This window comes from Bombus flavifrons, chromosome 10, assembly GCF_040668555.2.
Source record: "Bombus flavifrons isolate JBK064 chromosome 10, iyBomFlav1_principal, whole genome shotgun sequence".
Classification (NCBI taxonomy): domain Eukaryota; kingdom Metazoa; phylum Arthropoda; class Insecta; order Hymenoptera; family Apidae; genus Bombus; species Bombus flavifrons.
Genome location: NC_138451.1, coordinates 8,752,965 through 8,769,113, shown reverse-complemented (window position 1 = coordinate 8,769,113; position 16,149 = coordinate 8,752,965). Strand labels below are relative to the sequence as shown.

Sequence of the window (16,149 nt, the reverse complement as noted above, 5' to 3'; positions counted from 1 at the left end):
TCGACGCACACCTTCGTGCAATCAGCAACGGGCGACCATCTTATTACGGGTGTGTGGTACAAACATGGGTAGCAAAGTGTAAACCACCATTATTATTAGCGAAACGTGTAATAAGAGACATTCTGCGCCAGTTCGAGAAAGAATACCGAAACACAATGGGGATATTGCAGACGCTGCCTTGAACAATATTTTTCGAGGTTAGGCATAAACATCAATTAGATCGAAATTGTTGCTTTTAAAAGAATAATCCACCATGGATGGCCGATTGTTTCCATCAATATCGATTCGATCTCAATGGCGCCAAACAACGATGAAATTACAAAGCAAAAGGAGAAGATTGGTATCACGCAAAACATCTTGCCGAAGTGGTAAGCCAACGGAGCGTAAAATGAAACATTGTTCGTGGTACCAATTTGCTGGGAATTAATTAAATACAAATTTAACACTTTGAAGGGAAAAGAGAACCCGAAGCCAAAAAACAGGTTAAGTGGTTACATTGTTCTTTGTTAAATGGAATCGCGATGGTCGCATCGATGACGCATCATTCTTGTTACATTTTAACATACACTAATAATACTTTTATTATTTTAGATCTTCCCATCTTTCTTTATATGAGTTATTAAAATTTGTTATTATTTAGTTTGTTAGATTTATTATAGGTATAATTTATTATTTAATATATTAATTATTTTTTACTGTTTTCTTCGCCATATTTATTTTTTTCATAGTAAAAAAAGTAAAAAGTAGATAAGAAATACATATAAAATTGTTGTTAACATTTTTTAAGCTTTGGCGAACTTATCTTAACGTACTTTACTAATAGATATATTTTTATGCTTAAGCAATAGAGATGCTTTTATAAATATACTTTTATAATTATATATATCTGAGTTATAATATCTAATTAATATGATCAGTAAGTATTTAACTCTCATATTGAATTTATCACATAAACTTATATACTTATATACTTGTGTGTGTATGTTTCATTGAGAGATGAAAGGAGAATGAAAGGTTTTAAGAATTGAAGCTCTTGGTCAGTGGATTCACATGGTATAAACCTGCTACAGGGAATCCTAATGTTGCACCTAGTGCAATAAATACACGACAACACGGCAAGCACGAACGTTTATAGATGAATGATAGTAACAAGATAATGTCACAATGGACCAAAAGGTCTTTGTCGCGTAAAGTTATATAATCAGCGAGCTATAAAGAATTCACGGTCGTAAACCATTGTGCGTATCTTACTCAACGTTTAACTCTCCCGCGATTCGCGCGTAGTTTCTTGTTTATGGATCAATAAATTTGGCGAAGTGGAGAGGAATGGAAGGGATAAATGAAATCTAACATCGACCATGACATTTACTGGAGTCACACTTTCGGAATTATCGGTTCAATTACAACGCTTTCCCTTCTATTGCTTCTTTCTATCAATTTTCTCAATTATTATTATTTATTTTTAGTATTTATTTAATATCCTAAATTTTCATTTCTAATGGAGAAACACAGAATTCAAACTGTATATGTATTTAGAATAATTCTTCCGTGTTAGCAAATGAACGAAATAAACCAAATTTTCAAACTAAACCGAGTGTTGCAACGATAGTTTGTTTTAGCAATTCCCATGCCTGGTGAGGGATCAGCGGCGGAAAAAAAAGAAACAGAGGAGGAACGACTACAATGCTTAGACCACGATCAACGCGCCAATATTTTAAACACGGCCCCTTAACTTCGCAGGTTCTTCTTTTCCCATATGCACTCCTAATCACGAGTCGCATCGGCAGATATAGCGTGTACCACGATGCACCCCGTTAAATCTCGAGAGGGAATCAAGGGAGAGAGCGAGGGAGAGTCGAAAAGGGAGAAAGGAAGGAAAGACGAGGAGGAAGAGAGAAGTAAAAGAGATAGAATGGGAAGAGCCGGGGTTGTAAGCGACACGATAGAAGGAGAGAGAGGACATGGTGGCTCGAGGAGGAACGTTGGGGCAACGTAAGAGGAGGAGGTGGTGGCGGTCGTATCGGAGGAGGTGAAGGAGGAGGAGACGGTGGAGGAGCAGAACAGAAGGAGAAGGGGAGAGCGACATTCCAGAAGGCGGCGGCGGCGGTGGTTCTCGTGGGAAACCAAAGAGAGAGAGAGGAGAGAGATCTCGTCTCGAGGAGAGGTTGCGAGCCTTAAGGCACCGTTCTCATCTCCCGACAAGCGCGACAAGACCGCCACAGAGAGACTCCTGCCTCCGATGCCGCCGACAATCGTCGAATTTATGATTTCATAGAGACACCTGGTTTGGCCTGGTAACGTATATACGAAATCTTCTGATCCGCTTAACGAAGAACTAAGAACCTAAATGCACTCTAAAGAATCTAAATGCACGTACAAGTACTTTTACACGGATATATATGTACAGGTCTCGGAGGAGTGTTTGCGTCGAAGACTGACAAGGTATCCGAAGGTAATAGAATTTCAGGCATTCGTCCTGGGAATTTATCGTTCCATTAACTCAAATGCCCTGTAAAGGAAATTGGATATAGCATTATTCAGTGTTCCGAGCCGCGCGAACATTTATGGGTACATATGATATATTAGTGGCAACAAGCGATAGCTGCACCCTCGCATGCGTTCACTTCTTCTGTTTATTAAGCAAGGATCGACTACTGCGTTATTCCTCGCCGATAAAGCGGCATCGATGCACCGGGTTGGTCGAACGTAACGTGATTCTTCGCTGCAGAACGAAGAAAAAAAAAGTGATTACGATAAGGAGCCTGGGCCTCGATCGCGTTGCTTGCAAGAACGAACTCGATCGATGGATCGAGATTACGTCAAACGTGTTGAAACACGTGTATATGTATAAAATAATTTATTTGAAACAAGTTGCAGATTCGTCTGTATCAGGTTTCTTTGTAAGGTAAAATGCTATTTAAATGTGTTGATTGGAGTACATTTAGGTTTATACGTTGTACAAGATTGAACGAGGAAGCTCTAACAAGATGTTACAGACTCTGTGAATCGACCCTTAGGGTGAATCTTCACGAAGCACGGGACAAGTGATTTCAAGCCAAACGAACACACGAGGAGAGGATGATGTTTAAGCCCACGAGGTTTTGGATCATCGCGAATGATCGAAGCTCGTCTGTCTCCCGGCATAATTTTCCCACAGGGTTCTTTTCAGGAATGAATCGACAAAAAATTTAATTTTTACTGAATACATAAGCCTTTTTGTATGCCATTTATAGTTTTTTTAGCCATTTCTCCATTCCTAGTTTCCAACAAATCTACACGCTTTATTCTACAGAAAGGAAGAATGTGAAACAAGCCAAAAGAAAACAAAACAATTGATAAATTTTACATTACTTAAACAATGACGAATGAATAGATACACACGAAACTAATAACGACAAGGAACAAATTGTATTTAAAGAAAACGTCTTTAACACAATATTTCATTGAAACTATTAAAATAAGATACATGAAACACATCCATAGAACTCGATCACACAGCAGCAACTGTTTGATTCTTAATACATTAATTACTCGTTTAATGTGTGGCTGTATCGTGATAGGCAGCTGGGACATTTCAAATAACAGTCTCTTTATCTCATGCATGGTTACCCGCCATGCAATGACAGCAGAATTGACAACAACTTGTCGTCGTGACGGTTGGATGTTATATAGTGGCAATAAAGCAGCTCATTATTATTATTACGATCGTAAGTCAAACTAGGCGTCTGAACTGCGTGCTTTATAGCACGATAATCGGTCAGCGTGCGTATCGGTATCGCCAACGACATGCACGCGCTTGATTATGCGAAAGGATAACGTCCAGTTAAACGACGTTCAGAAATTCAACACCGATTCATTGGCGGGAATATCCATTTCTCCGACTGTTGACGTCGCACTACCGTATCCTGAGTCTTCATCCATGCTCTTGTCGAGTGGCGATCGCTCTGCTCATACTTCCGTGAAACCTTCGTCAGGAAATATTATTGATTATAGCTAGTATTATTAGCTATTATTGCTATCAATACATAGGAAAATTACTCGTATTATGCATGAAAAATTAATTGGGATCGCATCATTGAAGTTCAGGTGACTATTATACATTGACTCTTATATTGATAAGAAAATATTGACCTTTTTAATATCATGCTATATTCATTAATTTTTATACGATTGAAAGCAAGTAGCTGCTAATTCTTATATGATTTCTTCAGAAAATTACTTGTTCAAATCTACGAGGAACAATTAAATGTTCAACTTGTAATTTGCTTTCAAGTATTCTGTAAAAAGTGTACAAATTCTACCTTTTCCACTATTCCCTTACATATATAAATATACTTATATTACATAAAATAAACTTACACTTTCAAATATGTAATCACATATCCTATAAATCAGTGTGCGAGCACAAAAGACAAAATAAAACATGCCGAACTTTAATTTATAAAGTTAGATTTATTCCAAAAATTTCATTACTACAAAGGATACAGGTATTAACAATTAAAAGCTACTAAAGCCTTCAAAGAAATACATATCCTTGAAAATGTAAAATACTACTAACATTCCACGTCGTTAACCAGTTTCCAGAAAGTTCCTGCATCCCTTCATCAAACATTCGCAGCATTCTCCTCGTCAAGTTCAGGACACGAAGTTTCGTCAACGATGTCACCGGAACACTTCGGACGAGACAAAGGTGTGTCCAGGTTGTGCAATGAACATTTTTGACAAGGGTCACGGTGATACGTGCGCGTGCAGACGAACACCCTGTATAAGGCAGGGCGCAGAGGCACGCCGGGCAGCGCGATGAGATGAAGAAGGAGGGAAGAAGGTGGAGAGTTAATTGAATCCGAGCAGCGTATAAGTGGAATGGCCTATTCCTCCTCTGGTTCGCTCCTCTTATTCTTCTTTCTTCCCGCGTGCCTCTTCTCCTCCCATACCCTTCTTCTTCTACCGTGTCTCCCTTGCCTTGCCTCGCGTCGTCCTTCGTAGCTCCTTGTACCCCCTTCGAACGGGGTACCGAGGTAGATCGGTAGGTGGAAGGATGCCGGAGGACGGAGGGAGGAAGCATTCCTTTGTCTCTGCGCGCACGGACCTAGATCATATAGTATATAATGTGTATAATGTGCACAAGGATCTGCAACTATGTAAAGTGCAACTTGACTGCATTGCACGTGTCTCTGGGTACCTGGTTGCGACTAGAATCGCGTAATTTGTCGAGTCGAAGAGAAATTTTGAATTTGGATGTGCTTTGAAGTACAAGGAATAAAAGAAGGATATTTGTAACACCTGCTTTTGTATTGTAGATTATTTCTATTCTATTCTATTTTTTTGTATTGTATTATTTCTCGACATATAAATCTGATATCCAAATCTTCGTCTATTTTTTTGAAAACATCCTGTATATTCTAAACTAATTCTCCTTCCTATTTCCAGATACCTGAAATTTCCTTCGTGCTGTCAAAGAAGCGTACTCCAGTGAGTAAGACATAAGCCACGTTCACCAAATTTATATTCGTCCTTTTTAAAGCGTTCAATATACTCCAAAGTAATTTTCATTCCCACTTCTAGTTACCAGAAGTTTCCTTGTTCCTGTCAGACGTAAGTCACGTTCACATCGTCGAGGAGTCCGGTACCCGCGAACACCATACCGCGACACAATACCTCACGGATACACGCATACGTACGCGTGCTTTTAAAACAGTTGTGCCGCCTGTATTCCCTCCGGGAAGAATCCAGAGGGAGTCGGTAAGGTTGGCGTGCGACGGGCTTCGTCGCGAATTGGACTTTCAACCATATGTTTCTACGTGTCCTTAAAGATCGTTGGACGTTCTCCACGTAGGACTGGATGCGGGACTCCACACGCCAGCTCCTCTATCGGCAAAAATCCACCCGGTTCTCGGATGTGGACGTCTCTGCAAATGATTTTTGTCGATGACAGTGCTGCTGGGTTCTCACCGTGGGTGCTCACCGGTGAGCATCCCTCGCACACGCACTCCGCGTATTTGCGTACCCCGAAATAGCCGTACCCTCCTCCCTGCTTCGTCAGACGGCCCAGGGGACGAGGATGAGGACGCTGAAGAGGTGGACCAAGGAGCGAGGCCGGGGCGAGGGGGTAGGAACCGAGCGTGTATACCGCAAAACCAGTTCGCTGGTGAGTAAACAAAAAACGAGAAGAAGCCAACGCCGCGGCACGGCCTCGTTGTCCGTCGCGAGGGGAAGAGAATCACTGCTTTATTGCTAATTCGAAGACATTCGCCCGGCAGAAATGAAATTTTATAGTCCGCCTTGCGGACCGGGAGGGGCATCCGCGTCACCGAACATACGTGGGAGCTGCTATACATCGGGCACCCGGCCCCACGGCTACGGTCCTGCCAGGACAAATGCCTCCGCTACGTGGATCACTCCGACGTGAGTCTCTTCGAATCTCGAAATAGGATCCGTTATCGTTACCTACACGCCCTTGCCATCGACATATAGGTAAACGGTTTGGACATCTATTATAACACTCGGTTTTCAGAAGCTCGAAACTCTCGAGCAAATAAGATCACCGATAAAACAGAAGGGAAGAGGACAATTGTGAGATAGGAGATGGTAAGGCTGATATTTAACAAGAGAGATAGTAAAATCGTCGGATTGATGGGTTTTAGATTTTCCGTTTTTGAGATTTGTGGAGATGAGATTAGTGGACTTTTGCTGGATTGGGATCATGATCATATGCCATCATAGCTTGATTATAGTCATCTATATATATTATAATATATATAGATAGATATTGTTTGCTGCCTTATGTTGTTGCTATTCTGTTTCATCTGTTTTATTTTTTCACTAGACTTGCTACTGCTATGCTAAGAAACAGTTATCAACACTGGTAATATGTAATTTGTGAATGTTTAATTATCAAAAAGTACCATTTCGATGCCTGAATCTAGAACATGCCTTTAAATTTCAATAACGTAAAGAAGTACCGAGTCACAAAGTTCGAAGATCTTCGAATTACGAGGGGAATGTTACTGAGAAATCTGACGATTATTTTCTCCGAAATCGTTCTCGGTTTCCAGCACGATCTCGAGCGAGAAGACCCAGCGGGTGGCTCGCGTCACGAGAATGCAGCTCGTAGCGGCGAAGCTCATTACGTTGACGTGTGCGTAAGAACTTCGTACACGCGATGTAATCGCGCTGATGAAACTGACGCGAGGAATGATGCGCTACACGGCTCGTCATATTGGTGAGAAACGTTTGTCTCCTTATTGTTAATAAAAGAAAACTAGACAAACATAAGATAAAATACGAATAAGGTTTCTTTTTATAAACAATCTTAAAGTAATTACAATCTTAAACAATTTGAAACATTCTTAGAAACAATAGAAAAAGGAGGAAAGAAAAAAATGGCAGCGGTGTATGGAGAGTATCCATCTCGAAGCGCGGAACGGTGCTGGTTTAAATCGCGCAGGAAGATCGGCCAGAGATTACGTCGCGTACGGCAGCCACTCAAGTGTCGCAGTTGCACGTCGTTAATGCGAGGCAGGTGCTAACGCGGAGAGAAAGAGACGACAGGGAGAAGGTGGCGGTGAAGGAGAAGAAGAGAAGATGCGCCCGGATCCCGTCCTCCCCCTAATTGACAAATTGGAATCTTATTAGAAGCTCGTGATGCCGGAGGTACCCGAGGCAGGAGGAGCCTCGAGGCCTCTCTCGTTGGCAGGGAAGAGAAAGACCGAGTAGCGTAAAGGAGATAGAGAAAGTGAGACAGGTAGCGACAGAGTAGCCGTGAAAGACGAGGAAAGAACGAGGGGCATAATGCGTGGATGGCACGACACTAACAGGTTGTACGGCCCACAGTGGAACGGAGAGAAGAAGTACCTTATGCTCGGCCTGCCGGCCGGCAGGCGAATGCCACCCAGGAAGCGTTCGCGCGTGCGCGATCTGTGTGGCCTCGGCTGGACTCGACCACCGGGCCCAGCCGAGGACGCACGAGCTGGGCCGATTTAGCACGAGGACGCCCGAAGCCGACGTGTGCTGGCCCACCCGGTAGAGCGCGCGCGTGCCGCGTCCTGTGTGGTCTTACGTTCGCTTCTTCGCTCTTCCTATTCTTCCTTACTGGCTCTTTCCTCTCCGTTACGCTCTCGTCGCGTCCTTTTTCTCGCTCCTCTCTCTCGGTTTCACCTTCCTCCTTCTCTGTCTTTCCCGCATTCCATTTTTTTTCTTACTCCTCGCGTCGTCCCTCTTTTTTTTTTCTTCTTTTGTTTCTTCTGCGCACTCTTTTTTCTCTTTTTCTACGGATTCACCGCGTTTTTCTCGTTTTCTCGCTGCTTGCACGTCTCTCCTCTCTTTCCACCATGGAATTCTTGCTTGTTCCACTGCGAGAACTTCTTGCTCAACTTCGCTCTCCTTCCCAGCCGACTGCTGCTCTTCGCTGCTCCGAGACACGGCTACGTGCTCGTCGTCCTTTCTCTCCTGGCGGATCGCGGGGTTCGCCCCCACCTTCTCCTTCGACTGCGACGCTGCTACACATGGTCCACGCTGTCTCTTGGCTCCGTCCGGGCCGCGAAGATGAGGTGGCCCCGAAGACGAACACTGAAGGAGGGTGGAGGTGCTGACAGTGGCGTAAGTAACGAAGGATCGTGTAGATCGCGCGATATTGCCGCCGACAGGACCGCGAAATGGAATTCTAATTAGGTGGCCTCCTCGTTACCAACCATGAAACGGGACAGTCAGCCTGGGAATCTAAACGGCCGGGCCAATTTGTATACGATCATGGAGTTATTGTATACTTTTCCATTGTGTCGCGTCAATAGAAGTTGACTCTCAAAGGATTTATCGAATCTGTTTTCTATTAGTAGAAAAGGGGATCCCATTCGGTAGCCCTTTTGTTGTTTTTCACGTTTCACTTCTTCCGTGGAATATTTTTCAGGTCTAACGTGGTGATCTACGTAAAAGAGCTACGCTTGAAAGGGGCCATGCGTCTCCATTATTGCTATTCGTCGCGAGAAACGGTTCCTCGTGTCACGTTCACAAGGGCCATGTAGAATTTTATCTACGTCAGTGGGCAAAGAAAGGAGATGAGGTGGTAAGCCCACTCGACTCGTTCCACCTCTCCTTTCCCGCTTCTCGGTTTCCTTCGCACGGCTCGACTCGACCACGTGCTAACTTACGAGCTACGATCTCTGTACCCTTCCACCTTTCTTTCCTCTTTTATCCTTCTTGCTAGTTGTCTCTTTCTTGTCTCTGTAACCTGCCTCTGTCTTTTTACTTTTCCGTGAGGGAGCACGGCTCCCTCTGCCAGTTTTTTATCTCTGTTTGTCTTTTTATGTCTCCTATGTCTCTCCTTAGGTTCCGATCCAAGCTCTGCGCCGTCTTGCTTTTTCACTCCCCTCGGAACTTCTCGGATTATTAATCCAGCGACGAGAGAGGATCCGTGGCGTTCGCGGAGATTATGGGCTCGAGAGCATGGCCAAGGTGCTGCTACGTTAACAAGCATCAATAGGCCGAAAGAGGAACGAGAAGGCGCAGGGATCGTAAAATGTGATTCCGAGGATGAAAGATCGCGCTTTGCTCTGTCCCTTTATCTACGCGATATCCCTTCGACAAAGTAGCGAAATGGAAGTATACGTGCAAAATTGATCCGTAGGCAGTACACCGAATTGATTTGATTTTATAAATGGCTTTTGAATTCTTCGTTGGCCATGTATGTATTATTTTCTTACTGGTTAGGATTTAGTTTTTCTTTGGTTTTGAGTGAATTCTCTATTCGTAGATTATTGCGAACAGATGTAATGTATTTAGGAGAAAATAATCGTATGAAAGATACAAGGAAATAATAAAACCATTAAGAAAAATTCTGATAAACAACATCTAATACACTGGCGAAGAAATTAGATTCAATAACTTAATACTTATTGGATATAAGACATAGAGTTTCATGTTATGTTAATTTTTTTTTTTAATTTGAATATTGTATAATACCTGAACCAAATGGAAAGTCTTCACTTCTATTTGTGTGCAAGTAAGGAATATCCAGTTATTTTTCTAATACTCAAATTCTTTTTCTCTTTGTTTTATTGCATTTTGTTTCATTCATAATTTATCTATCATTTATAGTCATATTCCAAATATCATATTCACCTATAACACGAACCATGAATAAACAAATAGTAATTCAATATTACTACTCATCATTCTATTACTATTTCGTATTTTGATTTAACTTTCCACAATCAGGCTGCAATTTTTCCATCTCGTCCCATTCCATCAGTATACATCATCTGAGATTTCCTTGTCATTAACACAATTCCACGCATACACATTCCCTTTCGTTCACCTTTCACATTCCACACATCACCTTCTTCCCATCACAGGATCCATAAAAACCTATAAATTCGAAACAAATCTATTTCGAAAAAACAGTGATGCAGCTTCAACATTTAGATTGTATCTATCGGAGCAGAAAGAAAGGTATAGGTTTTTATATTAAAAAGTGTAAAAGTCTGTCGACTTACGAAGATTAGTCGACTATGAACTTATAACACGTTTGTAAAAGTGATTTAATTTTGGTTAATGTTTTGGCTGTTTTTTGTTAGTTTATTCTAATCATAGGAAAGTGAAGGTGCCTTCTTGTTGCAGCATCCTTTCAATTTCTTAACAAACTAAGAATGAACAATATATTCGATCGAGCTGCGATCTATCATCGAAACGCGTGAACAGATGCGTTCCCCGTGGCGATTCGCACGGTACGAGCTCTTGTTCGTCTGGATCGCGAGGGCAGCGTGCGCGCGTGACGCGGATAAACTGTCAGGATGGGGCGCGATGATTGGCCCCGGCCCGTAAAGCGTATTTTCGCGTGTAAAATGTAAATGGCGCTGTTCTGTGTTCCTGGATCCGCTCGGCCAGTTTCCCGTCTGTACGTGTGCGTGTGCACACGAGGAAGAAGCGTGGAACTCGTGGAAAGGAGAAATGTAGTCGAGCTTGTCAAGGGAAGAACGGAGAGATGGCTGAAGAAAGAAAGAGACGAAGAAGGTTCAAAGAGCCGACAGTGGTTAAAGAGCCTTCTTCCTCTCTCCATCTCGACACGCACAAGTACAAGGCGCAACCTTTCGAGCTACCCAGAAGAGTATCATCCTTCTACCTTTCTCCCTCCTTCCATCTCGTCGCCCCTCTTCACCGCTTTCCATCCTTATTTATCTCGCTACCTCGACTCTCCTCGTTCCTTACCCTGCTGGCAGAGCAAATTTATTTCACGTTCCTGCCTTTTCTGGACCTTTCACAATATTTGGCCGTGCTTTGGCATCCAGTACCGGTCACGGCGGGCACCGGTCACTAGAAGATACGGCTTTGAGCCCTCGGTGATGGATGGTTCGCTCTCCAGCCCGCCACGAATTGCTGCTTCTACTCTCATCCCATCTCTCTTCTGCTTACAGATTCGCCATCCTTCTTCATCCATCTAAGTTCGTTCCTCTTGCTCGCACCGTGAGCCCCTTGCCGGGCTCTTCTTCCCTCTGTAGAGGATGCTAGACCGCCGCTGATGGGGTCCAGGGCCGGTCAGTCCTAAGGTGTATACACGTGAAGTTCCTTGTCGTGATCGGTCGATCTACCTCGCCTCTACCTTGGAGGTTTCGGTTATCCGAGCTTAAGTCCCCAATCGAGATTCATTATGTTCGTCATCTTCGATCAAGGTTCTCCAACTTGTTACAAGTTACATTCACGAAGATCACGCGCCACGCTTAGGTGTCAAATAGTTCAGTGACCGCGCGTGAATGGGAAATCGATCCATGCTGTTGGTAAACCGTTTGAGCTAACAGAGAGGGAGTAAATCGAGGTTAAACGCGGTCGAAGAAGGAAATGAATCGTGGAAGAATGGGCCCTCTGTTCGGCTATTGCAACAAGCCGTCCCTGGGTCCGTGGACCCGCAGCCCCGGGACCGTTCCACCGAGTTCGTGCAGGTATATAAATTCTGGTGCTATTATTGGGGTTTGTGCCTTCTCACAGAGCCCTCTGGGGCCCGCGGCGGTCCCTTTGAGCTACTCTTTCTACCTCTGTCGTTTTCCCCTTCGTCTTGCTCTTACACTGTCGTTTCTACTCTCGCTCTCTTTCTCTCTCTACATTGCTGGCCCCCTCTCCTCTTGTAGACCTTATCCTACCACTACTTCCTTTCCTCTGTCTTCATCCTCCTCCTCCACCTCCACCTCCTTGGATCACCCTTTAACTCTCCCGCCCTACCCTTTTACGTACCCATTCTCCACCTCGCTGCCGATCCTTACACCGCCCCTGCGACTTGTTTGTTTTCCCTTCGCGTCGTCTTCCGTTTGCTAAACGCACCTTAAATTACGCGGCCGATGATAAATATTTGAGCCGTCCATTACGCGAAAGGGCCACTACGGACAGAGGTCCGAACCGGTGTTACCTTCTTCGAGCTGGCGCAGCTTCCTCCGTGGATCGTGTTACTTTGTAAAAGGGACACCCGGGACCCGGATAGCCCGCGATGGTGTCGTCACATGGAATTCTTTTTTTTCTCTCTCGTCTTTCTTCTTTTGTTTCATTGAGGATGATCGTGGAGTTTGTGGATTCAGTTGTGGTTACTTTTTGATGTTTGGTTTCTTCTAAATTTTGTTAGGCACTATGTTCATTCATTGAACAATTGTTGTACACGAAACGCAATGTCGATCCTTATTGGCTTAAGTAATTTTAGCCATGTCAAGAGAGAGTTTACGATTGAGAAAATAGCCCGAATAGATTAATGGTTTAGTAGTTTAGTAGATGACAATTATTCCGCAAACTTGAAATTCGAGGCATTAAAGTGAAATAAAGTTTTCTAACTCAATGTTGATTCTTATAAATTACTTATGACCCAACGATCAAAAAGAAAATTCCAATTGAAAAAGCGATCCGCGTAATAATTTAAATCACCATCTTTTGCGTAACCCAATGATGCTAACTGAGGGTTAACTCCATATACGAAACGGGATTTCAAATGAGAAATTATCCAAACAGTAATTCAAATAATTGCATTTAGCGTTCGATGGTAATGGTGGATCGAAATTATCCCGCGAATTTCAAACGTAGTGCATTCTAACGAAACGTTTTCTAACTTAATTGAAATTCTTGCAGCTTGGCTACAATCCAATGATGCAAACTGAGGATTAGTTCCAATATCGAAAAAGAGATTTCAAACAATGATTTTATCGCGTCTGGCATACAATTGGATAGTAATCGTGGATCGAAATAATCCCGTGAAATTCGAATGTAAGGTGTCTTCTAATTTAATTTAAAATTTTGTAGACCGAAGGTTAACTCCTCCTTCAGACAGAATAGTCACGATAAAAGAACAATTCGTTCTCTAATCTAGCGTTCAACTAGCGTTCAGTAGTAACCGCGGAACGAAATAATGCCGCGAAATTCAAATACAACGTGTCTTTGGAATGCGCGGCAACAGAGCCTTGGTGTTACTCGCGTCTTGATAGCGCACTTTTATTTCCGCCACTGTAGCCGCCACAAAAGTCAAAGTGCCTCGTAACAGGATTATGAAATGTTCCGGAGTAGCGTTCCACGGATGTTTACAACTATCGCGAATACTCGTTACCTTTTATCGCCGGCGGGTTTCAGCGATTCTGGCATCGGCTTCGTTAACGAGCGACATTTATGCTTTCATTCGGCCGTAATTCTACCCCCTCGTGTCTCTCCCTACGATTCGTTGTACATATGCCTACACGTCATAACGCCGACTACATATTGGTTTTCCATAGGTCATTCATGCCGATTCATTCTCACGCTTTCGAGGCGAATCCTATTAATACAAGCGTGTCTGTCGATTCTTCGACACGAAAGCGTGTTTGTGAGTTTGATGGGTTCTTGGTTATGTGGTTCGTCGATGGGGTTTGTTTGGCGAACACCGTCTTTATCTACGCAGGTCAGCCACACTAATCTCTGGTCCGCCTGTTGTCTTCGCCTTTGCTTGCTCCAACAGTTGCTGGTGTTGTTAGTATTGTTAGAGGATCTTTTCAGGTTGTTTCTCGATGCTTATGAATGTTTTAGTTTCTGGAAAACATACCGTATGAAGATTCTGTTGTCTGGTCACGTTTCTAGTTTATAGGGTGATTTTTCGTCAGAAGGATTTTTTAATGGTATTTACATAGCGTTGTCTCGAAATTATTTAACGTACTCTTTCTGAGTTCTGAGTGTGGTTCGAGTTTTGAAAAAAATTGAGTGAAAGTTATACGAAGCAAAATCTGTATCCTCATTCCATATTGAGAAATTAAGCTGCAAATATCGTTATTTTCAGTAGCTCGAGCAACATATCGGTAATGCGAAGAATTCGTACAATTCGATAGAAAGCCTCGTACGCAGAAATGTTAAAAATTTTGTCCGACATGCGTGGCTACATGCTGTAAAGTCTAAGAGCAATTGACTATATCGTTCACTGATTTCTAAAGAAGATTCTTTCTGTTTGAAAATTTCCTCTCATATTCTTCTTCGAATAGAATAAGTTCTACAAAATATAATTACTTCTGGCGCTTGCGTTATCTGAGAAACTATTATTGTTTAATATTCATCGCATTGTGACAAATTTTTCAAAATCGGTTCACAATAAATCATAGTTGTATAACTACATATTTTCGAAAGAAAAATTTTTAATCTCTCATCTGGTGTCGTAAGATTTTACATGGATGAATTTCTCATATAGAAACTTAATTATTTCCTAATTTATAACTATATAATAGGCTGTTACTTTCTATTTAATTCTTACGAAATTTTCATTTCCTCTTCTCACACAACTTTTCCCCAAAACAGCGATTTTTGGGTCCCTTAAATCTTCATCTGTTCCAGTCTAAACTAAACAACTCAAACATCATCGTACTACTAAAATCTATCCCTTCTTCGAGCTACTTCAAAAAATCTCTCTGATTCATGTAATATTAAAATTACCGATCGTTAATAACTAAATAAAAATTAACGTTACTAAAAACATTTGCGTATCTAGTAGTTGCAGAAACGAGAAATTTGATATCAGATCAGTTTCATCAATCTGCTCTTTCTAGTATTAGTACAATCATTACATAAGAATCACGAGAGAAAAGTTCTAGTCCAGGCGTATCCAAAAACAACTATTTCGATTATCTCTATCTCATTTCCCAAAGGAAGGGAAGGGAAGTATTTTTCTGATAGACGGCGTAAATTCCCTGTTATTATTGACGATTCCAAGGATTTTGTATATACCGTGTAAATTCGGGTATGTCAATGATAGATTGCCGCTGGAACGACTTTGGTGGGGCGGCCAGTTATTCACAAAAGATGTTTATTATCAGTAAACCGAACACTTTGGTAGGCCGTGGCTCGTCCCTCTCCTCCTCGTCCTTCGCTAGACTTCGACTTTCATATCAGTTGGCTCATAGCTGTGGCTGGTGACGTTCCACCCGTGGTTCGCGTTTCTCGTCACAAAATTCTTCACGTTCGAGTGCGGTTATCGTCGCGATCGTATCAGGTATATAGTACGTGCTGTTCCACGTTGCGTAGCGCGAGATTCGATACCTGCACGATATTTAGTCACCGGTATTTTTTTTCGCTTTCTCCGTTTTCTATTTTCCGCTGTTGTTTTCTTCAATTGATATAAATCGAGTGTTTGTTCGTTGGCAATTTGGGAGAAGTGGTTTTCGACGCATTAACGATCGGCCAACGTATTCTTATTTTTCTCCTAGTTACATAGTTCACGTTGATTAATTTATCAGTGACTCCGAGGAAAGGGGATTTTCCTATATTTATTTTAACCAATAATAATTAATTGTCGCTAATACGAGGCGTGATATCGTAGAACAAACTTCAAATTTTTGTTCGTTCCTTAATTATTTATACGGAACGTCATAATCTTCTCGTTTAAGATCTCGATGAAGTAACGACAGAATATTTTGGAAAATATACACTCGTTTCTATCGTTTTATTTACGTTTGGTACGTTGTTTTTTTTTCAATTTTGGAGCAGATACATGCAGTAATCATTTTGAGATTTCTGACTGTACGAGTATATGCGTAGGAAGCTCTAATTATTGTCAACGTATGGATGCATATCGTTGTTCGAAGTTAAAATGTTAATGCACATTTGAGACGTTGTTTTTGGTGTTTAACACGTTCACTGTGTATGTCTCGGGTGAGAGACGGCAGGCAATCGACT

At 42.3% G+C, this 16,149-nt stretch overlaps 1 protein-coding gene across 4 annotated transcripts in view; it reads left to right on the top strand.

Annotated features, from left to right (window-relative positions):
• The first annotated feature begins 8,445 nt into the window (after positions 1-8,445).
• The window catches only part of hh (hedgehog signaling protein), a 93,303-nt gene continuing 85,599 nt past the window's right edge, over positions 8,446-16,149 (top strand). For 2 of the 4 annotated variants that reach the window (XM_069122686.1, XM_069122683.1), the window contains exon 1: positions 15,355-15,466. The gene's annotated coding sequence lies outside the window, so the exon portion shown is untranslated. Of the gene's footprint in view, positions 8,599-8,905; positions 9,062-9,324; positions 9,680-9,748; positions 9,998-15,354; positions 15,535-16,149 lie in introns of those variants that run through there. The other 2 variants (XM_069122685.1, XM_069122684.1) reach the window with 2 other exon arrangements.